Here is a 25,078-nt window from a genome sequence, read left to right as displayed (position 1 = left end):
CCTCATTTACCTTCCCAATACTGAAAGTAGAAAGTCTTCCCCAATGTGTATGATGTACATTCACAAACATCAAAGCACATGATAAGGATGGAGGGGGAAGGAATTTGGTGGGAATTGGGTAAGGGCTAATTGAGTGATGTGTGAATATGTGCCTCTACCATCTTGTGCTTCATTAAGATGTATGACTACAATGTACCAATAAAAAGAATAAAATAATTTATTGCATGGGCTTTGGAAGAAAGTTAACTTTTAAACTTCAGACTTATGTTTATATTTAGTTTATATATACATATATATAGTTTATATATACATATATATATATAAATTTTATATATTTGTGAGGAAAGTTTATTTTTAAATTTTATATTTAAAAAGGGAATTTAAAAATAGGAAATACATAAAACTGGTGTCAGTGATAAAACATATCTAAGATACAAGTTAAAATATTGATGTTTCTTTACCCCATGCAAGTTATATATTCTTTTGGGGGGAAGGTACTGAGGATGGAACCCAGAGGCATTCTACATCCAAGCTACAGCCCCAACCTGATTTTATATCTTATTTGGAAACAGGGTCTCACTTGATTGCTGAAAGCCTGGCTAAATTTTCAAGGCTGGCTTGAACCTATGGTCCTCCTGTCTCAGCTTTCCAAGTACTGGAATTACAAGGGCATGCCACCACATCTGGCTTCAGGTTATATTCTTGATTGAAACACTACTGTTTTGTTTCAGATGCTTCTCTCTATAAAAAGAAAACAATGTTATGAGTGGGTTATTTTACTTCAAGCTACTGGAAATTTTGTGACATATATCACAATGTCTTATGTGGGATACATTTCTGAGGGAAATTTAATATTCTCAAATGGAGAGTGCTACTTTTGGTCTACATTTATTTGTATTTAAATTAAGACCAAGCCTTAAAGTATCCCTTTGTATTTAATGTTTAGGATATACTACTCTGAAAAATGGAGAAGAAAATTCACATTAGCAAAAAAATACTTTTGCTTTGAATATTAGAATTGATAGTGAAGGGAGTAAAACAATTACTAAATTTTCAGAAAAAGGGAATTGAGGGTTATTTTCTATACCTGTATTATTATTATTGGAATTACATTACCAGACAGGCATTGATGATCCCATTTGATAAAATGATTAGACAAGACACCACAGTTTAAAACCAAAGAAGAGAAATATAGAAGAGGTGTTTGTTTTAAATATTGAGCTAGGAAGAGACCTTACCTTAAGCTCTACTTTGGGAAAACACCCCTTAAATCCAATTCAGTTCAATCCGATGACAATATTTAAATGACTTCTGAGTTTATCTTTCCCTCATTCGTTATTGGCAAATTCACACACAAAAGCAGGTTATGGGCCAAACAGCCTCAGACACAAACTGAGTTTTTTCCAATTTATCACTTCTCTTTTTAAAAAATCTCTCATATATACTGTTCCTTCTCTTGCTAGTACATGTTTTAACAAGACAAAGAGAGCATTTAAACAAACATCAACAGCCCAGAGACTTTTAGTAGGTATTTAATTTTCTTCTAGCGGCATGAAGTTCAAACTGATGCCTCCCTAATGTAGAACTTCTGAGGACTTCCCTTGGCCATGGCATCTGGTTGAGGGCAGAGGTCTCCAATATTAGCTCCTCTGCTTTAAGTTAGACTTCCCTCCCCAACAGTGCTTCTCTCACCCTTCACCATTTGATTCCCCTCCTTTTATCTTCTTTTATTCTTCTTTTCCTTTCTCTTCTTTTCTATTTTTCCTGAACCTTCCTTTCTTCCCTTTATGGTTGCTTGTCATTTTTATTCTTTCCCCTATCCCCTCATCACTTTTAGACTTCAAATTGAAGCCATACTCAAAGTTTAATTTTTAAATAGTATGCAATAAATAACTTAAAATTTTAAAAATTTTAAAAGAACAAAATATAAGGGATATGTCTTATTATAGTTCTTTACAACAAATTATGCCCCCAAATATATAATGCCCTAAAATCAATGAAAATTATTAAAACAGATTAAACTGAAGACTCAAATTGAAACAAAACAGCATTGAGTTATATTTGAGACAGGCACAATTGGACTTAGCATTTTCTCATTATTAATTAATAGAAATGCATCTGCTATAGGAAATTTTATCAATAAACTGTATAAAGATTTTAATAGAGCTCTATTGACTATGTATTATTATTTTAATATTGCATACTTCTATAACTTGAGACATTTAAAGTGAAACTGTTTAGACATACCTTTACTCATAATTTGCAATATGAGATGATGGCCCAGGCATCAAGAAACAGTAATGATGATTTAAAAATCATAGTTTTACAAAAATTATTTTTATTAAAATACTTCCTAAAGATTCTCCAGCTAAACTTTTTATTCTTCCTTATTATTTATTTATTTATTTATTTATTGTACTAGTGTTTGAACATAGAGGTTATCTCAAATACTGAGATCACAGGTGTGCATCACACACTCATCAAAGCCTTCATTTTTGTGTCACTGTACCTTAGATTTTGTGAAAACAGAAACCTGATGTCATTAAGATAATAACTTACTATTACAATATAGTTAACAGTATGTTAACTATACTGTTAACTATATTTTCCAAACTTTGTTGCCGATATGATTTCAATTAGAGTCTTTCAATTAAAGCAATGGGAGGTGCTTCTGGGACACTGAGGAGGTCAAACAAAATCAGAAGCCCTATTCTTTTGTGAGGGTTATTAACTGGCCTGTGAGCACTGATAGATGAGAAAGAAAGGGCTTGTTGTTGGTTTGGATGCATCTTCCCGAGACCCACTTTGATAGTGTAGGCAATTGAGACCTCTATTTCCTGAACTTATAGATTTCCCAAGAATAGCCTTTCTGACCTTTGCCCTCTCCCTGTCTTCTGTCAATAATGTGAAGCTCTAACTCCTTATATTAGACATTCTTCTCTAAACAAATAGAATGGTTTCCTGACCAAACCATGACAAAGATCATAAATGATGTAGTAATGCAAGTTTATAAGGGTAAATAAAATTTAAGCCAAATGTTTCATGTCCTTAAAGCTGTGCTTCTGACTAGTAAAGAGGAGAGGCTAAGATATTAATGATGAACTCTCTTTGTCCCGCTATGACGTACTTTATGGTTCATTGTTATAGCCAGGAATTATACTGAAATAGCAATATCACCACACACACTGGGTGTGTGGGTGCTACAGTTTGTGTCCTTAAATGTCATGTGCTGGAAACTTAACCCCCAATTTTATGTGTTGATCAGAGGTAGGGTCTCTGGGATATAATAGGATTAGATGACATCATCAGGACAATGTCATCAGGGGCCTGAGAAGGAGAAGGAACGCCAAGTTGGCATACTTTCTCTGCTTTACAATGCGATTCCCTTTGCCATGATGTGCTGTAATAAAGTCCCAGAAGGTACTGCTGCTGTGCTCAGATTCTTTATCTTCGAGAGGTTTGAACTAAATAGACCTCTCTTCTATATAAATTCCCCAGTCTTGCATATTTTGTTATGACTATAGAAAAAAACAAGATGCAAGATTTTGAAAGAGTAAGATTTTCATAAAGAAAACTGAGTTCTTCAAAAATTGGATAAAGATTCCTATATTAGCAACTAGCCCTATAGATCTAAGTATATGATGACAAATTGGTCAATATGAGAGGGAGGGAGGGAGGGAGGGAGAGAGAGAAAGAGAGAGAGAGAGAGAGAGAGAGAGAGAGAGAGAGAGAGAGAGAGAGAGAGAGAAAGAGAATAAACATAGGAAATGTTACAAAATATACTATGGTTTTGAAGTTGGAAGGTGGTCAGAAGGAAGATATCAGTAATGTGTGTATGCATGTATGCACATACACATATACACTACCAAATCTGTCTGGAAAGTCACATTATTATAAATAATAAAGTTAACTAGCTATAAATATAGAAATAATAATAATTATGTGCTTGTTACCCATATCATAAAGTTATCAATCTACATTAGTTCCTAAATTCAATCTATTCAAAGGGTTTTGTTGTCACTGTATTTTTTGTTTTTACTTTATATTATGTGTCTCTATTTCTTCTTTGAATATACTTATGCATGCCAAAGGAAACAAAGCCTTGTTTTTACATTAATGTGCACAAATTGCAGTCCTTCACTCACTTTTTTTCCTCATCTCAAGACATCAGAGCATAAACATGTCAGAATAATGAGCTATGGCCCCCTCAGTTTTTAGGTGAGGGCAATGAGGTTCAGAAGAAGAAAAAAAATCAGTTTTAAAAACACCACTAGAAGTAACAGTACTTTTACAAAACTATGGGATATATACACAATGGAATTTTACTCAGCCATAAAGAAAAATACAATTATATCATTTACAAGGAAATGGATGGAACTGGAGGACATTATGCTAATTGAGATTAGTCACAAAAAATAAAATAAGAAACCAGGTGCTCTCCCTAATATATTAAAGCTAGGGAGAAAATGGGTCATAGGAGGAACTCTAGATGAAGGAGATTCTACAGATGAGCAAATAAGATGACCTATCTGAGGGGATGGGAAAGAAAAAGAGGGAAATTCTCCAATGCACATGATGTACTTCAACAAGCATATCAATGTACTAAGCCAAATATAAGGAGGGAGGAGGAGGGGAAGGGTGGGAACTGGGAAAGGGTTAAATGGGAGATGTGTGCATGTATGTCTCCACCATCTTGCATCCCATTAAGATCTATGAATACAATGCAACAACTAAAAAAATAACAGGACTTAGAGACACACTAGGGTCATTTGATTCTCAATTCACCATTTTTTGGGGGTATTTCAGCCTTTTTCTCAAAATAGATGACAATCCTGAAGTTGACATACAGAGGCAGAACTAATAAGAAGTAGAACTCAGTTTCATGGTCAGAAATACCACCCTTGAATATAATAAAATGCCACAAGCTGTGTCATTAACATTTGTTTACCTTGCATATGTGCATGCTAATATTGAGCTTCATGGATGGAGACAGTTTCATGTTTGTGCAGAAACCTTAACACCTAGTAAAATGCCTGGACATTGTAAGCATTAAAATTTTTGCAGAGCTTGTTGTAGATCTTACACTTAATGTCAGCTAATCTAATTACATATACTCTCCACTCTTCACTCTCCTTATCTGTGAAATAGGGGGTTTGATGGTATGATACTTAAGATCTTTGCCTGAGATCAAATATTTCATCACTCTAACTTGGAAACAAATCAGCAGTTTTATCAGTTACAGAGCAAGAAACTGGCATCTGTAATGCACAGTCAGCAGAACACAAAAAGTTCTGTTTCCAGAACTCATAGAGGCCTTTTTATTAGGTCTGAAAACAGCAGAGGCCTGCTTTCTTGTCAGGAATCAACTGATACCTAACTGCCATATTAGTGATAAGAATCATTTTTTATAGCTGGGCGTGGTGGTGCAAGCTTGTAATCGTAGCATTTGGGAGGCTGAGACAGGAGGATCTGGGTTTATGGACAGCCTTAGCTACTTAGTGAAGCCCTTTGCAACTCAGTGAGACTGTTTCAAAATAAAGAATAAAAAATAGGGCTGTGGGTAGAGCTTAGAGGTAGAATGCCTCTGAGTTCCATCCTAAGAACTGGGGAAAAAAATGTTTTTTTTTTTATAAGTTAGAGAATGACAAAGAGAAACAGACAAGAAACACAAAGCCAAATGTTTCTTGTATGTTTATGTGTGTCTGTGTGCTTGTGCACACATGCATGTATGTGTGTTTGTGTGTCTGTGTACAGTATTCCATCCAAATACAAGAATTTAGTAGAAGGGGTATACAGCTGTGAATGTCAGCTGACTAGATACAAAATCATTTATTTAAGCTTAATTAATTTGGTCATGTCCGTCTTTCTCTTGCATTCTACCTGCTATACCTCTAGCCCTTTTATTTTTATTTTAGGAAAAACTATAAGTGAGCAAATAATTGAGGGGAGTGAGAGGGGAGAAGAAGAAAATATCCATCCTAATGTACATAATATACATTCACAAACATATCAAAATCAATCACTAAGCCAAACATGAGAAGGAGGGATGGAGAAGGGAATGGGGTAGGAATTGTATAAGGGCTAATTGAGTGATGTGTGCATGTATTCCTCTAACATCTTGTATTCCATTAATATATATGACTACAATGCACCAAAACAAATTTTAAAAATAAACAAAAAGTCCTGGCTAAGTTAATGAAGGCCTCACTAAATTACAGAGGCTGGTCTTAAACTTGTCATCTTCCTGTCTCAGCCTCCCAAGTTCTGGTATTACAGGCACATGCCACCAGTAGGGTCTTTTTTATAAGGGGGATACTCATGTTCATGAGGGCTTGATTTAATGACCTAATTACTTCCCTAAGGCCCCACCCCTAATCATCATCTCACTGGGAGTTGGGGTGCAACATATGAATTCTGGGAATACAAAGATCTCTGCAACTTAATGACTCTGTATTAAAATAAAGAATAAAAATAGGACTGGGAGTGTAGCTCAGTGGTAGAAGGTCCCTAGGTCCCAACCCCAATGTCATGAAAAAAAGGGAAAATAATTTCAAAACTGGTATATATTAACTAAATTATATCACTAATAATTTTTCAAATGAATGGCACCAACACAACAATTACAAGGCAGACTTTGAAAGGGGATAAAGAACAAGATGCAACTATATCTTGTATATTAGAAGTCCATTTTAAATATAACACTCAGAATACTTAAAAGTAAAGATATGAATAAAGATATACCATAAGGACATTAATAAAAATAAAGGTGGCACAGGTATATATATTAACCACAGACAAAGCAGACTCAGAATACAGGAGATTATCAGGAATAATAATAAAGGAGCCAATTTTGCAAAAACACCTAACAGTCTGAAGGGTTTGTGTATGTCCAGAACAACAGAATGTTAAATTACTTAAGGTAAAATCCAATTGAACTGAAAGAAGAAATAGATTACTATGAGTTACATTAAAGCTTAGCACAATGAAATCAGAAACTTTCCCTATTTTACTCATTACCCTATCCCCAGACCATAAAAAATTTCACATGTTGTAGATTCATAAAAAACACTTTTTGTAAATACTGTAAATGGTCCCCTTTGAATAGATATGAGTTACAACCAAGATATTTACCTGAAAAGAATAATATTAATCGCTCCTGCACGGAGAATAGCATGAGGATAACGCATATCAAAAACAGTATAGAGAAGCTGGGCATGGTAAACCATGCTGGTAACCCCAGGACTGGGGAAACTGAGACAGAAAGATCACAGGTGTGATACAGCCTAGGCAACACAGAAAGACCTTTTTTCAAAATAAAAAATAAAATCAGGCTGGGGTATATCTCAGGGGTAGAATGTCTCTGGATTTAAATGTCAGTCACACACATACACAAACACACACACACAGAATATATAAAGAACATTAAAGAATGCATGACTTTGTTCTTCCTACCTATGCTTTGATTTCAGCTGGGTCAACATCCTGCCTTTTTCTTCCACTAGCAACAATTAAATACAGAAGACATAAATTATTAGGCTGACTGTGCTAAATTGGTGTCCACAACAGAATGAATCCCAGAATAGTACAGTATGACCAGACAGGCAGAGTGGTTGAATCTGGTATACCAATAGATTGCATTTGCTCTTTCTAATAAATAACTATTTGGGGGGTTTGTTTTGTTTTGTTTTTTGGTGGTACAGGGGTTCCTGGAAGCCCTTCTACCTCCGGGCTACACTCCCAGACCTATTTTATACTTTTTTGTTTTTGGAAACAGAGTCTCTTAAACCCGCTCGGCTGGCTTCGAACCCGCAGTATCCTCCTGTCTCCGCCTCCCAAGCACAGGGATTACAAGCGTGCGCCACCACGCCCGGCTAAATAACTGTTTTTAAAGTTATAGAAGAAGAATGAAAAATTGTAAATCTCATCATGCCCAGTTTTTATTTTGCTAACACTTCAAAATAAAATTTTTTCTTTGGTTATAGCAGGAGTTTGCAATTCAATAGAGGCATACTTTCACTCAGAAATATTAAAAACTAATAATAATTGAAATAAAGTTTTACAAGGCATCCATTTAAGGAATGAGACTTACATAAGTAGATTAGTTATCTCATTTTATATTTACCAATCATAACATCTTAAAAATTTCTACTGAATTAGTAAGTTTCATTTAATATTATCTTCTGAAAAGAGTGTCAGTTTCAATCGTAATGGGACCAATCTTAATGTAAAGAGTATTCTAAGCCCGGTTTCGTGGCACATGCTTGTAACCAGCATTCAGGAGGCGGAGCCTGGGGGACTGCAGTTCGGGACAGCCTCAGCTACTTAGAGAGACCCTTCAAAAATCAGGGAGACCACGTTTCCAAAAATAAAAAGACTAAACATTAGGACTGGGGTTATAGTTCAGAGGTGCAATGCCTCTCGGTTCCATGCCCATTACTGAAAAAAATGATTTATAAAAGCATTTTAAATGCCAGTTCCCCCGCTGGACGTGGTGGCGCACGCTTGTAATCCCAGCGTTTGGGAGGCTGAGACAGGAGGATCGCATGGGTTCAAAGCCAGCCTCAGCTACTTAGTGATGCTCTCAGAAACTTAGTGAGACCCTGTGTCCAAATAAAATATAAAAAAGGTCTGGGAGTATAGCCCGGAGGTAGAAAGCCTCTGGGTTCCACCCCCAGTACTATAAATAAATAAATAAATAAATAAATAAATAAATAAATAAATGCCAGTTCCCTATAAAGAAAAAATAGAATGTGTAATCTAATTAAATTGTGGATTACACTTTCAACGTGGAGATGCTCATGATATTAATGTGTAAACTAATCAAACACTTTATTTCTTACATAAAAAATAATATTTCTTGCCGGGTGTGGTGGTGCATGCTTGTAATGCCCGCGCTTGGGAGGCCGAAACGGGAGGATCGCGCTGGTTCAAAGCCAGCCGCGCTGGCATAAGAGACCCTGTTTCAAAAATATAAAATAGGTCTGGTATTGTAGCCCAGAGGTAGAAGGGCTTCCAGGAACCCCAGTACCACCAAAAATAAAAAAATTTAAAAAATATTTCTTATGTAAAATATTTCTTTCAAAATATAAAATAAAATTCTATGTTAATCATCCTATTAGTTCCATAAGTTAATTCCAAAATGACAAAATATTTTTTTACTTAAAATAAATACTTTCCTTGACATATTGTGTGTGTGTGTGTGTGTGTGTGTGTGTGTGTGTGTGTGTGTTACTGGAGATTAAATCCAGGAACATTCTACCTCTGAGCTACACCCAGAGGCCATACATAATAGGTATATAAATATATATATGTATATATATATATAATTTTCATATAAATATATTTGTATATTATGAATGCATGTTAATATATTGATATATACATGTAATATAAATATATAAATCTAATATACAAATATATATACATCATATAAATAGATACATTTATATATAAATATATTTATATATTTGCAATATATTTATATATAATATAATACTATATGTTGCAATTTGAAACAGGGTCTCACTAATTTTCTAAGGCTGGCCTCAAACCTGAAATCCTTCTGTATCAGCCTCTGAAATACTGGGATTACAGGTATGAGCCATCATGCCTGGCTGGCATGTATCTTTTAAGGGTCTTTAAAACCAGCACAGTATGGAACAGAAACTTAATCCTTTATAAACATACATTTTTACAGAATACCATTAAAAATGATTGACTTGGTACTTGAACAAACTATTAACTGAACAAAAAAATAGCCAACAGATTGAATTGTTCCCCTGTAGAGCAATGAATAATAATGGTTATTATAGCAATGCATGAAGCCATTTTTCTTTCCTTCAACATTTAAGACAATATGATTTCCCTTATTTCTCTGAAATATTGTCTATGTTCATCTCATATACTTCTTAAGTATCTAGTCAATGTGCTTTGTAAAAAAAAGGCTGTGATAAGGTTTCTGTACTAAGGGAGATGCAGGATGCCAGTACACAAAATTTATAAAATATACAAAATAAAATCAAATTGATATATTTATTTATTTATATATAATACAATATATTAACATTTATTGTATGTAGGACACACAGGGGGGTAGTGATTCTTTCCTACTATTCATGTTGTTAAAGTAAAAGAGAGAAGACAACAGTACTTAGTAGGAAACTGCATGTGAAAATATGACACTTAGAAAATAGTCAAACTTGACTCTGAATTTTAGAGTCTGGAACAGATTTTTAACAATATTATTAACCAAGTCATGGAATACCACAGGGAACCAGAAATCAACTAAAGTCATGGACAGAAGCATTTGTCTTTGACACACTCCTTGAGATTTAAGTAAGTGAAAGTCCCTGGTCTTTTCTGCCTGGGGCTCCTTCTACCCTCACTCTGTCTTCTCATTCATAGCCATCCCCTTACCCACTAAACTCAGGTAATGAAGTATACTTATACTATCTCATATACAATCTGTATATGAGAACCAATCACTATGTTATTGTTGAGAACAGGTTTAATTTGAATGGAAAGTAAGTACAAAAGTTTACTAGTTTGTCAACTGATTCAGAAGGAGATAAATGTATAAACCTTAATCTTTGCTTTTCTGATGGTTCAGTTTTTGTTGGGACAAACAATGGATTGGCCATAAATGTACCACAAAGATTTAGGTAATTAGCGAGTCAGAAGCTAGGGAGTAATCAGGATTAAAGAGGAACTTTAAACAATGGAGGAGAAATCCCAGTGGAGCAAGGGATGTGGTCTACAGGAGGGGAGAGAGAGAATTAATGAAAAACACTGCCATTGACAGTGCAAACATATGTTAAAACTCATGTATGGGGAGGGAGAGGAGAGAGGAACTAAGGGGAGCTCCCTAAGTGCTGTGCACAGGTATGCCACTACTGGTCTGAATTACATTATGATGTGAGGACATAAGACTATAATGCAACAATAAAAAAGAAATAAAGGGCTGAGATAAGATACACACAGCACTGGGTAACTGGAAAATGAAGTATATTGCAGGGATGTACCAATGTGGTCCACTGGGAAGATGTAAAAGCTGCGGTATAATTGAGAACTGGCTGAACCTTTGAATAGGTTTACCAGTCTTTCCAGATTACTTGGCAGAAACTGGAAACCTTAAAATCTTGAACTGTTTTAAAACAGAACTTCTGCTCAAGACATTGGCTTACCATGAAGTTATGCAGACACATGGGTAAGCCATAGGATATCAGACTATAAAATAAAAGTAAAAAAAGAATAATAACTGTGTAGATATGAACAGCCAGAAAAGAATATGCAGTTAAAGTCCAGACAATGTTTAAGAGACAAATAAGAATAAATAGAATTTTGAAAAGTTGAAGTGTCCAGAGTTACTACAGCACATCTGATCAATAACTGGTTTTCAACTCAAAATTAGAAAACATGCAAAAAGCAAAATGAAGACAAAAAGCAGGAAAGTGTATCCTATATTCAGGAAAAATAAGCAATCAATATAAATTGTGGATGGGCTCAGTGTATGGATGGATTCAGCAGACAAAGTCTTCTTAGTAGATGCTATAAAGTATATTCAAAGTAAAACAGGAAATATAGCAGATATTAATGTCAATTGATAAATATGTAAATTATAAAAGGCATGTGAATTTTAGGTTAAGTATAACATTCAACATAAAAATTTTATTTCATGAGTTAGCCAGAAGACCTTTAATGGCAGAAGAAAAACAGTCTGCCAACTTAAAAGTTCAGTAGAAATTATCCTGTCTGGAGGACAGAGAGAAAAAGAATATTGTACAGAATCACCCACTTCCAAGGACAGAACAAGATGGTGGCTGAGGAAGAACCACTGACAATCTTTCCAGACAGATTCACCAAAATTGAATAGCTAATCATTCACCAAACTACCGGCACAAGAGCTATAGAAGTGGAAATCAGGCGAGAGATTATAATATCTGTGTTGTTTGTTTGTTGTTATTGTTGTTGTTGATTTTGTATTGGGGACTGAACCCTGGTTCCCTCTACCACTGAGCTACAACCTCAGCCCCTTTTTTGATTTATTTTGAAACAGGGTATCACTAAGTTCTTAGAAACTTTTGATCCTCCTGGCTCAGCCTCCCAATTACTGAGATTACAGTTATATGTCATTGTACACTACCTATAGTGACTCCTTTTATTAAAACAAAATGAAAGCACTTGGGAGGCGGAGATAGAAGGATGGCGCTGGTTCCAAGCCAGCCAAGCGGGCTTAAGAGACCCTGTTTCCAAAAATAAAATAGGTCTGGGAGTGTAGCCCGGAGGTAGAAGGGCTTCCAGGAACCCCAGTACCACCAAAAAAAAAGAAAGAAAAAGAAAGAAAGAAAGAAAGAAAGAAAGAAAGAAAGAAAGAAAGAAAGAAAGAAAGAAAGAAAGGAAGAAAGAAAGAGGAAAGAATCAAGAAAGAAAGCAAAAAGAAAAGAGTTATTTATGTAATATCCCTTCCCCAACTCCAAGCCAACACAAAAGTACCTTCCTTTTAAGACAGGGAGAAATTATTAAATCCAGTCTTTGGACTTAAAACTCAGTACCAGCACTGCCTTCGTGAAATCTTTAAATACCTCCCAATTATTTAAAATGCTACTATGGAGCCAGGCATGGTGGTGCATGCTTGTAATTCCAGAATTTGAGAGGTTGAGACAGAAGGATCACGGTTTGCAGACAGCCTCAGCTACTCATTGAGGCCCTGTTTCAAAATAAAGAATAAAAAATGGGGCTGGGGGTGTAGCTTAGAGGTAGAATACCCCTGGGTTCCATCCCTAGTGCTGCAAAAAGAAAAAAAAAATCCACTATTGCACAAAAACAAAAACCAATGATATTGATAGAAAAGAAAACAAATAAGTAAAAGTCTATACCAGGACCAAGCGAGATTTCTTTTCTAGAAATGTAAAGTTGTTATAGCACCAGAAAAAAATAATAATAAAGAGCAATATAATGCATCACTAAATACTAAAAAAGGAAAACAATTACTATGTATCATATTCATGAAATAATGAAGAGAATATTCATCTCAGTAGATTCAGGAAATGTACTTTTAAAAATTCAATACCTGTTGATGGTGAAAACTCTATATAAACCCAAAATAGGAAAATATCATCTGCCAAGTAAAAGGCATTTGTGAAACACTTGCAGCTACTATTATACCCAATTTGTGAACAACTAAATATTTTAGCCCTAAAAATCAAGGCAAAGATATACATTCTCACCACTACTATTCAATATTTTCCTAGATTTCCTTAATATTAAAAAAGCCAGTCAATATATCCACTAATCAAAACACTGAGATTTAAAAGAACAAGTAAAATTTAATTAATTAATAAATTAATTATTTTATATGCAAAATTAAAGGAATCTTTCAAAAACATACAATAACTAATGAGCAAGCTTAGCAACATCATAAGATATATGTCCTATTTTAAAACATCAACATTATTTAATATACTACTACCAAAAAGTTCCAAAAATTAACTTAATTAAAATATAATCAAAGTACTTAAATTTAGCAAAATAAATGAAGGATCTGTACATTAACATTTTTAAAAACATTGCTTAGAAAATTTTAAAAGAGCATTAAAAAGTGGAGCAAAATACTATGTGTGAGAATTGTACATTATAATTTAACTTAACATTTGTCTCCAAATAGAAATATAGATTCAATGTAATCCCTGGTAAAAATCCAGTGACATTTTTGTTTAATGATAAGCTCTTACTAAAATTTGTATGTCAAAGGTAAAACCATCATATATAAAACAATCATATAAGCTGGGCATGGTGGTGCAGGCTTGTAATTCCAGCATTTGGGAGGCTGAGACTGGAGGATCTTGGTTCAAGAACAGCCTCAGGTACTTAGTGAGGCCCTTTGCAACTCAGTGAGACCCAGTTTCAAAATAAAGAATAAGCTGGGCTGGTGGCACACACTTGTAATCCCTGCACTTGGGAGGCTGAGACAGGAGGATCACATAGGTCCCAAAGCCAGCCTCAGCTACTTAGTGAGGCTCTCAGTAACTTAGTGAGACCCTGTTTCCAAATAAAATATAAAAAAATAGGTCTGGGAGTATAGCCAAGAGGTAGAAAGCCTCTGGGTTTCACCCTCAGTACCACCAAAAAGAAAAGAAAAGAGAATGAAAAATAGGGCTGGGGTTGTAGCTTGGAGGTAGAATGTCCCTGGGTTCCATCTCCAGTACTGCAAAAAGTAAAAAAAATCATATATATACATACATATATATGCATACATATTTATGATTAGAAAGCTTACATATGTATGGCTAGACGGATACACTGCTTTCAAAAGACAATATCATTAATTAAAGCCTCATACATTATAGAAAATTAACTCAATTGGATCTTAGGCTTAAATACAAAATATTAAAAATTGTATAAGAAAATATGTAAATATTTCTATCATATAAATTTAGATGAAGAAGTTTTAGATTACACTGAAAGCAATACCATAAAAGAAATACCAATAAATTGTACTTTATCCAAATTAGAATATGTGCTATATACTCATCTCCCTCAGGTAGCATAAATGAAAGAAAGAACAAGTCATAGACTGGCAGAATTTTTTTGTAAATCACGTAATTAATCATCAAAGAAATTGTATACAGAAAAATACGAAGATATCTGTAAACTCAAACATAATAAAACACAATTCAATTAGAAAATTGGCAAAATATTTAAATGGACATCTTGCTAGAAAAGATAGCAAATAAACACATGAAAATATGATCAACATCATTAGATACTAAAGAAATGCCAGTTAAGCCTTCAATGAGTTGCTACTACATCTGCATTACAATCTCTGCAATGACAATTCTTCCTTAGAGCTAATGAGGATATGGAGAAAACTAAATTTCTTATATGCTTTTGATGGGTATGCAAATTCTAACAGCCATTGTCAAAAATAGTCTGGCTGTTTCCAATGAAGTCAAATATGCATTAATTACATAACCCAATAATTTACTTTTGTGAATCTGGTGGTTACCCCAGAGTAAAGGATAGAAAACTTTTTCTATAAGCATGAGACAGAAAATATCTTCTTTATTCTGAGCTGAATACCATTTCTGTCAAACATTCTTCTTTATTTTATTAACTATTCAAAAACGTAGAAAAACATTTTATACTGGTGTGAATATATTCTTTCATTTAATATTCTAGAAGCAGAATTGGTAAATCACACACGTTTAATTTTAAAAAGGTAAGTTTATTTTAAATAGTCATTCTATCTTATATTCCTATCAATAAGTAATGTATGAATTTTTGAGAACTCATAGGTCTGGGAGTGTAGCACAGAGGTAGCAGGGTTTCCAGGAACCCCAGTACCACCAAAAAAGATTAAATTGAATTAAATTAAAAAATGACAAAAAAAAAAGAAAGAAAGAATAAAATATAGGGCTGTGGGTGTAACTCAGAGGTAGAATGCCCCTGGGTTCCATCCCTAGTACCAAAAAAAAAAAAAAAAAGTGCATATGAATCTTCTGAGAGTCAAATAAAACCTGAGATTATAGTATTTTACCAGCCTCAATCCTTTTATTTTATTATCATCTATGGTTGTGTACATGTTATATTTTAAAAAGATAAGTGTGGCATAAAGGTACTCTCCATACTATTTTTGCAAATTTTTTTTTATACTGAAGGTTGAACCAAGTAGTGTTCTATCTCTGAGCTACACCCCTAGCCCTGCTCTATTTTTTAGTTTTTTTAAAACTATTTTATACATTTATTGATGCATGATAGTTTTTCATCATAAAGCACTAATGATAGTGACATACATGCACACAACACTTTGTGAGCTTTCCCCTGGCTCCCTCCCCCATACCCTTTCTCCATATAGGATATTGCACTGGGCATTGATATTCCCACATATATACAACTTCACAAGTTATTCTGTGAAATTATTTTTTATTTTAAAACAGAGTGTCACTAAGTTCTTAAGGCTGATCTTAAACCTATGATCCTCCTGTCCTGTATAGAACAGGATTACAGGCCTGTATCACCATGTCAGATTTTTTTTTTTTTTTGCAATTTCTACCTGAGCCTCCAAATTATTTCAAAATGAAAAGCCATGTAAAATGAAAATAATGAGATTACATTATTCACTCTCTAGAATATTTCTAATCAAGCATAATGAGAATGTCAAGTATTAGGAAAGACTAAAAGAAATAAAATGTCCTCAGACATTACATATATTTCTGATGAAAGGTTTAAAATAGGACAAGTATGTTTTTCTTCTCATATGTGGAAGCTAAAGAGAAATTATAGGAAACAAAAGAGAATTTAGACAAGTGAGGAAAAAGATAGGTAGTATAGTAGAAGTAGACTGGGAGAGGGAGGGGATGGAAAAAATGAGGCTTGATGAATAAAAAAGTCCAAACAATATTATGACCATCTCTGAGGGTATCACTACCAAACTCATTAGCATATACATATATGGGGGATGGAATAGAATCTGGACATAATCCCACAAAATGCTGTGTGCATGTATGTTTGTATCACTTTGAACCTCCCTGTGATGTATAATTATGATGCACCAATAAGAATTTTTTTTTAAATATGAGACAGGTACGTTTGAATACATCAGGCATTTTCTTAAATACACATATTTGCCACATGACCTATCCACTTCCAGATATTTACTCAAAATAAGCAAAGACATATATTCACCCAAAGAATATGCATAATGCACATGAATAAACATAGAACCCAAAAATATGACAAAAAGCAGGAGGGCTGTGTCATGGCTTGGATCTGAATTGTCCTCCAAGGGCTCATGTATTGAAGGCTGGACCTCAATCTAGCAAGGTTCAGAGGTGGGGCTCTAGGGAAGTGATTGTATCATAAGGGCTATGATTTCACTGGTAGACTGATAATTTGATTAAACTGTTGGGAGATGTTATAAATCACAGGAAGTAGGACCTAGTAGAAGAGACTGGGTCCTTGGGGTCAAGTCCCAGGGGACCATATCTTGTCACAGGATTCATTCTCATTCTCATAGTGGCCATGAGCATACCAGCTCTCCTCCACCAGGATCTTCTGCCAAGATGTTCTGTCTTAGTTCAGGCCCAGAACATTAGTCAGCTAACCATGGACTGGACCTCTGAAACCTTGAGCCAAAATTAATCTTTATTCCCCTAAGTTTTCTTTACGTATCTGGTATCTGTCACAGCAATACAAAGCTGACTAATGCAGGCTGGTTTTCAACTTAAAAACCCAATTACCTGGGTGACAGCTATCTCTTCTCCTTGTTTTTTTGTTTTGTTTTGTTTTGTTTTTGTTTTTGTTTTTGTTTTCGGTATTGGGAATGGAACCCAGGAGCATTCTACCTCCAAGCTACACTCTTAGCCCTATTTTTTGTTTATTTGGAAATAGGGTCTCACTGAGTTGCAAAAGGCCTCACTAAGTAATAGCTGAGGTTGTCCTCGAACCACAATCCTCTGTCTCAGCCTCCCAAATGCTGGGATTACAAGCGTGAAACACCACACCTGGCTCCTTTGTCTTTTTTTTAAAGTTTCTTGTCTTTGTCTTGATGGTTAATCTTTCTTTGTATTAATCAAGATCCATGGATGCAAGTACTAGAAATCCAACTGCAATTAAATTGGGCCTAGAACAACAAAAATTAGTTTTCTTTAGGATTAGTCTTGCCCCTGATACATACCTCTCAGTCATTAATTACAGCAGCTGAACCCAGTCAAAAATAATGCAAACTGTAGAATGTTGAGTGTTTTTGTCCTCAGTTTACATATAAGAAAACCAAGACCAGAAATGGACTTAAAATGATTTGACTAGACCACCTGCTAAATTTCCAATGTTATCCAGGTACAAACCATGGCCAGGAGAGCTATAGGACCTTCCAGCTCAGGCAACTTTGATCTTCCCACCAATCCCAGGCAGATCCTAATAGTACTCAACTAGAATCAAAGCTGATTCCAGCTCATTCATGTAGCTCTCACCTATCTACCCTGTACTACAACAAAAATATACATTTAATCAACATTATTCATGATTATCACAGTCTGTCCAAGCATTATATATCTACCGATAGAAGAACTAGACAACCACATTTCTATTGTCTAGGGGGTCAACATAAATTATGACAGGATAAAATGTCAAAATTTAAATGTACAAAAAGGAAGCATTCTAATTTGCAATTTCTTCATCTAAAATATTATGATGCATCAGCACACCCATAATTGGTTTGACATTGAATTTCATAACACAAAGCATCTGGGCTCACTCCCATGGTGACCAATGAGAGTGATTTCAGAAGCTGGGACAAATTATCCTCTCTAAGAACAACAACAGCTGTCTCTGTGATCTATAAATGTGTCTTCCCCTTTAGCCTAGGAGAATATTCATGTCTCAGAAAAGTAGAGACAGGACATTATGGGAGTATGGCCCTGGTGGAAAACCAACTGTTCCCCATTTATCTTGTTGGTGGCCGATGAGCCTTTCTTCACCATACAGCTGTTCCTTCCCATCCTCTGATTAGACACACCTGCCTGCTCTACACGTGCCTGATCATTTGATACATTCATCAGTATGTGAAAAGTTCCTTTCCACATTATTTTTCTGTAACCTAAAGGGTAAATCTTTTTCTGACACTCAGTATCTGGAGACAAACACATTGATAACTGAGGTATGCATCAAGGGGATAAAAAAGGCCCTACACCTAGATCTCCTGCTAGTCCAATGTGTAGCCTAAGACTAAAAGCTTGAAACTGGGGGGTTGTCCAGGTGATCTTCCAACTATAAATCTAACTCCATTCCTTCTTCCTATTATTTTTTTCTTGCAATACCAGGTATTGAACCCAGTGGCTTTCTGTCTCTGATCTGTTATTCTAGCCCTTTTTATTTTTATTGAAACAGGGTCTCATTAAGTTGCTGAGGATCTAGAAAAGTTGATGAGACTTGTCCGGAACCAGTTTTTCTCCTGTCCCAGCCTCCCAAGTATTAAGATTACAGGCATGTACCACCATGCCAGGCTTCTTCCCCTTAATTTTATACCAATAGGAAACAATGTAGCAATAAGAAGATATATCTAGAACCATACACATTATATTTAAAAATGACAAAAACAGTCTTGCCATATAAATATATTTTAAATATGACTCTAAATCAAATTTCTCATGAAAAATTAAAAATAGTTTTTAAATTGCTTATGATGGTTATGACATTATATTTTATAAACCCATAAATATACCATAAAATATTTTTCTAAAACTATGAGCTTTTCAGGCCACTACACTTTCCATATTTTTGCTAAACATGACAAAACAATAGTAATTTAACCTCTGCTGCTACTTTTCCAGCATTGAGATGGTTATTTTTATGAATAAGAAACAACTATTAATCATTTTCTTTCCTCTTCTTGAACTTACCTGCGAAAGATTGAATTACTAAAAACAAATAAGACTGAAAATCCTCCTCCTAGCCCACTAGACTTTCAACTCATCAACTCTGTAGTTTTAGTCACTTTAAATGAATAAACATGATAAAATTACTGGCTTATTTCACTTCTATGTGAACTGGACATGGAACTCAAGATATATTGTAAAGTTAAAATTTAATATAAAATATTACAGAAAGTAGTAATTAAACATTTTATCCCCCCCCAAAGTTTTTGCCATTAGCTTGTTGAGGTAAATTCACATACATCAAAATTCTCATTAAAATTGACATAATTTTGTATGTGATTTGATAAATTTAGCCAAGTGTATACAATAACCCTGACCACAATGAAGTCAAAGCTGATTTCCATTTACATCACCCCCAATTTTTTTCTTGTAGCTCTTTATTGTCATTTCCCTCCCTTTATAAGAAAACCTTGGAAATCACTGAATTTTTTTCTCTACAACTCTAATGTCTAAATGTTCACATAAATGAAATTTATTAAATGTATAGCACGAAGATTCTTAATTTTTAAAAATATTTTACATATACCAGTAGTTCACCAATTTTATAGATAAGTAGTAGTTCATTTATGGATATAACACAGATTATACATTCACCATTTAATGAACATTTTGATTATTTTTCACTTTGGGAATATTATTAATAAAGTTTCTATAAACCATACAAATGTTTATTAAGATATGTTTTTATCTTCAGTAAATAAGTATGAGTTTTATTATTTGGTTATATTTTGGTAGATATCAAAGGCTAGGAAGAGTAGGAAAGAATGGAGAAAGGTTGATCAATGGTTACTAGGTAAGTTACAGTAAGACCAGGGTAAACTTTGGGTATACTATTGCATATTAGGGTAACTACACACACACTTCCTGTTACTGGAGATTAAATGGAAAGGCATTCTATCTCCAAAATACCTCCCCAGCCCTTTTAATTTATTTTCTAAAAGTAAGTCTCGCTAAGTTTCCGAGAGTCTTGCTAACTTACTAAAGCTGCTCTAGAACCTTAGACCATTCTGTCTCAACCTCTCAAGTAATGTGATTATTGATATGCATTACCATACCAGCTGAGAGAAATATTTTAAATTGATATAAACATTACTCAATGTATACATACATTAAAACATCATATGGTACTCTATTAGTACGTAAACATTTTGTATGCACCAATTAAAAATCAATTTAAAGCCGGGTGTGGTGGCGCACGCTTGTAATCCCCGCGCTTGGGAGGCAGAGACAGGAGGATCGCGCAGGTTCGAAGCCAGCCGCGCTGGCGTAAGAGACCCTGTTTCAAAAATATAAAATAGGTCTGGGAGTGGAGCCCGGAGTTAGAAGGGCTTCCAGGAACCCCAGTACCAAAAAAAAAAAAAAAAAAAAAAAATCAATTTAAATGAAGAAAAGGATAAAAAGGTGAAAGATAATTACATAAATAAAATAAAACATTTCCATGACTGATATATATTAAGTATTTTTCTATTCTCAGATTATGAAGGAGTCTGTCTTCAATGAAGCATATGTGTACCCAGTTCTAAACGAAATTAGTGTTATTAACAAATAAAAAATTTTGACAAAAAAGTTAAAAAATGACTGTTAAACAAGGAGGGATAAAAAGAGTTTGCCATAGTCAGGTCTCTTTACACATGTGAGAGACTATTCTGGTGATTTCTGTGACAAAATAGCAATAAATCTGCTGTATATATCAAGCTGAAATTTTATATCAATTCTTATTAGTCCCAATAAACTGACAGCTCATCCCTAATCTTGACATTGGCCCATTTCAATTGTTTCAGAGAGTGGAGCTACCAGGGGGAAGTGCAGAAAACAGCCAGAGCTACAGATGCTCCTAGTGAAAAATGTAAGAAACAAAGTACTTTTGGGTTTTGTCTTCATTTGTCCCAGTTATTGGGATTACAGATGTGCACCACCATAACCAGCTCAGTGTTACTTTTGTGTGCCTTACTTTCCAAGCTTTCCACTTATTTTATTACATATTTACCCACTGTATTTCACCTAAGTTTCAGTTTTGATTATGCCACTTTTACTAAGTGATAAGCCATCTTTGGTGGATTTTTTTTATCCTACTAGAAGTGAGTTTGACATTCATATCAGGGTCTAAATGGAAAAAACAATTTGGTGCTTTATTTCCTTTTATCCTTTCACTCAATACTCAGCAAAAATTGTATGTGAATCACTTATTGGTATCTCAATATTTAATTTATATGTACTAAAATACGAAATTTCATGTCAAATAGACCTTATTACTTGTTTAATCCTATGCAAATTGTTAGCATCCATGAGAGTCTATTTTCTTTTTTATTGTGAAAAAATTATAGTGATTACCAGACACTTTTGGAAGAAATAATGTTTCTATCAGTAAACAAATGGCAAAAGTTAGCACTGACGTCAATGATGGTGATTGTGATAATGCGTGTCATTTGTTTTAATAACTTTCAATGTTTCACTCTTTTCCAACAATAGAAAAGCCCAATTTATCCTCTAATACATGTTTACCTTTTCTTTTATTGGTGCTCACTTAGCTATAATTTTGCATATGAATCTTTCAAATTCTTACCACAGTACTTTTTGCATAACAGTTGTGATTTTTTTCTTGTTGTTTTCTGCCCTTTTACTAAATTTATAAAGCATTTACACTATACTAGACACTGCTGGGTACAGATATTACAAAAAACCAAAAACAACGAAATACACTAAGACATAGTGGAAATAAAATAATATAGAAAGGATATAAACTTTGTCTTTTATTCAGACCCTCAAAAGATATTAGTCTATCCTTTTTTTTTTTTTTTTTTTTTTTTTTGGTGGTACTGGGGTTCCTGGAAGCCCTTCTACCTCCGGGATCCACTCCCAGACCTATTTTATATTTTTGAAACAGAGTCTCTTACACCAGCGCGGCTGGCTTCGAACCTGCACGATCCTCCTGTCTCTGCCTCCCAAGCGCGGGGATTACAAGCGTGCGCCACCGCGCCCGGCTAGTCTATCCTCTTTTAACCAAACACAATATTATTTGTAGGACTCAGAATAATAGAATATATAGGGAATATATTTTCAGAAATTGACGAACTAGTCCTATGGGGATTCAAGTAACGATTAATAGCCAGAAACAAATAAACCAAAAAACAAACTTCTTTAATTATTTCGAGTTTCCAATTTCAAAACTTACTAGAAATCTATAGTAAGGACAGATACATATATTAATGAGTAATTGGGAGCCCAGAAGTAAAACATATTAATGGTCAATTGATTTTGACTAAAGGAGTTATATGGGAAAATATTCTTTCAACAAAGGTCTCTGGAACAACTGCTTATCTACATTGCACAGGAATGAAGTTAGACTTTACCTCACACTCTACACAAAAAAGTAACTCAAATAAATCATGGACTTAGAGAAACAAAATGATACAGTTCTTAAAAGAAACCATGGGAGCTTGTCTTGTGACCTGGAGACACTATAAAAAAATCATATAATCTTGACACATATCAATTTAATATTTATTTTTATTATCAAATTGTAGAGCCTTTGACAATGGATTTGCCCTATTTTTCTTGCTAAAATGATAAAATATTAGAGTTATAATAGTAATAGACATAAGTGATAGTTAATCTTTCCTAAAAATAAAAGCTAATGTGTGTGTGTGTATGTGTGATATAATCATGATTGAAACCAGGGTCAATCTACACTGGGCTACATCCTGAGTCCCTTCCACTTTATTTTGAGACAGGATTGTATTAAGTTGCCCAGGCTGGCCTCAAACTCGAAATCCTCCTGATTCAGCCTCTTGAGTTGTCGGGATTGTAGGTGTGTGCCATTGCACCCGGCAAAGTTAAATTTATCTAAAAATACAAACTATTTCTGGTAAAGCAAGATAATTTCAGTAAATTCTATCTGTATAATATACTGTATGCTTAATATATTATCAATAATATAAATCAAGTGTGCTGAAATTTAATTTTCACAAACATATCAAAGTCAATCACTAAGCCAAACATGAAAAGGAAGAAGGGAGGAGGGAACAGGGTGCAAAATGGGGAAAGGGTAAATAAGTGATGTGTGTATGCATGAATCTACCATCTTGTACCCCTTTAAGATGTATGACTACAATGCATCAATCAAAAAAAAATATATACCCCTATTTTTCTATTTAAGATATAGTTGAAATTCAAGGAGAATGGATGCTTTACACATTAATGTCTTTGAACCTGACCATAATCTCAATCTAGTATGATAGTAGACATCCAAAATATATGTCTTCCTGGCATGGTGACACACACTTGTAATCCCAGCACTGGGGAGGCTGAGCCAGGAGGATTGCAGTTCACAGACAGCCTCAGCTACTTAGTGAGGCCCTCTGCAACACAGTGAGACCCTGTTTCAAAATAAAGAATAAAAATACCCAGGAGTAGTAGAGCTGGATCATATGGTGGATCTACAGTTTTCTAAGAAATCTCCACACTGATCTCCATAGTGCTGAACTACTTTGCACTCCCACCAACAGTGTAAAAGAGTTCCTCTTTCCCCACATCCTCACCAACATTTGTTGTTATTTGATTTCTTTATGCTTGCCACTCTGATAGGGGTTAGATGGAATCTCAGCGTAGTTTTGATTTGCATCTCCCTGATGGCTAATGATGTAGAACATCTTTTCATGTATCTATTGGCCATTTGTATCTCTTCTTTTGTGAAGTCTCTATTCAGTTCAGTTGTCCATTTCTTGATTGGATTATTTGTTTTGGTAGTGTAGAGTCTTATGAGCTTTTTGTGTATTCTGGATATTAGCCCTCTATTGGCATGGTGGCTGGTAAAGATCTTCTCCCATTCTGTAAGCTTCCTCTTTAGATTCTTGGTGGTTTCCTTTGATGAGAAGAAACATTTTAGTTTGATGCGATCCCACTTGTTAATTATTGCTTCAATTCCTATGCTTTGGAGGTCTTGTTGAGAAAGTTACTGCCTGTGCGAATATGTTGTAGTGCTGAGCCTGTGCCCTCCTTTAATAACTTCACAATCTCTGGTCTAATTTCTAAGTCTTTGATACATTTCAAGTTGATTCCTGTTCATGGTGAGAGGTAAGGATTTAGATCCATCTTTCTACAAATGAATAGCCAGTTCTCCCAGCACCATTTGATGAAAATGCTGTCTTTTCTCCAGTGTATAAGTTTGGCCCCTTTGTCAAAGATTAATTGACCATAGGTATGTGGGTTTATTTCTGGGATGAAATCAGAGAACTACAGTAACATATGAACACCTATGTTCATAGCAGCACAATTCGTAATAGCAAATACATGGAACCAACCCAGGTCTCCATCAATAGATGAATGGATTGCAAAATTATGGGAAATACACACAATAGAATTCTACTCAGCTATAAAGAAAAAGAAAATCATGCCATTTGCAAAAAGATGGAAAAATATGGAAAACATTATGTTAAGTGAGATCAGCCAAGCACAGAAATAGAAGGGTCATATGTTTTCTCTAATATGCCCAAAATAGGGAGCATTAGGAATACCAGAGGGACTCCAGATAATGGAGGGGAAATCTCAGCAAAACTAGAATGGAAAGATAGGAGAGGAAGAAGGCTGAGGTTCATTAATGGAGGAGCTACATCTGAGTATGTGTAAAAGTATGAATATATCATGGT

Source organism: Muscardinus avellanarius, assembly GCF_963383645.1.
Source record: "Muscardinus avellanarius genome assembly, chromosome: 1".
NCBI lineage: Eukaryota > Metazoa > Chordata > Mammalia > Rodentia > Gliridae > Muscardinus > Muscardinus avellanarius.
Note: the sequence above shows the minus strand (reverse complement) of the source record.